Genomic DNA, 808 nt, shown 5'->3' with positions numbered 1-808 from the left:
GGAATATGTATAGTCCGTTACAATTCCACCTGGCACTGCCCTTTGATGCGAGGACCGCATTTTTCTGGCAATAGATGCGTATTATCCACTATTCTATGAATGGAATGCTCTTGTTTCTAACGAAGCCTGTGATCGGCTCATGTTATTTCGCAAATATTTTCAATGGCAACTAATATCAGCCATTCAAATTATGTTAAAAAGTTACCACAACATTATTACTTGAGTTGAGAGTTTTCTTTTATAAATTAGCAACTAGAAACTGGTAAAACTGGCAATTCATCACAATCACGATAGCCAAACATCGATGACAACGTTTAATCTCAAAAATATTTTTTGACAAAAACGCGTTTGTAAAGAGATATATAACGAATTTTCATTGTGTAAAACAATATTTTCAGATGGTAATATATGAATTGCATATCATCTTAACTGTAAATATAAATCGTATGGTTTGTAACCTGCGATTCGGCTTCCTTATGGGATTAATGAATGACAAATTACTCAGTTGCTTAATGGATTACGCTAACGAGAATTTACTCGTGGTTACGCTGTGATTTTTCGAGTCGTAACTGGCTCTGAAACCATGATGTCACAATTGTTGTGACGTCATCGTTATTAGAGCCAAGAACCGCTATAAATATGTTTTCATATTTATTTCGGTTATATAAACTACCTCGTAAGTAAACTCAAAATCTTAGCTGTTATTTCCTCTTCATAAGCGTGCCATATAATCAGCAACCTACAGAAAATACGTGGTGTGCTCACGCGCACGTGCGGCGACGTGCGTATGCATGCGCGCAAAATGTTC

The sequence above is a fragment of the Penaeus monodon genome, chromosome 22 (assembly GCF_015228065.2).
Source record: "Penaeus monodon isolate SGIC_2016 chromosome 22, NSTDA_Pmon_1, whole genome shotgun sequence".
In the NCBI taxonomy this organism is placed as follows: domain Eukaryota; kingdom Metazoa; phylum Arthropoda; class Malacostraca; order Decapoda; family Penaeidae; genus Penaeus; species Penaeus monodon.
Note: the sequence above shows the minus strand (reverse complement) of the source record.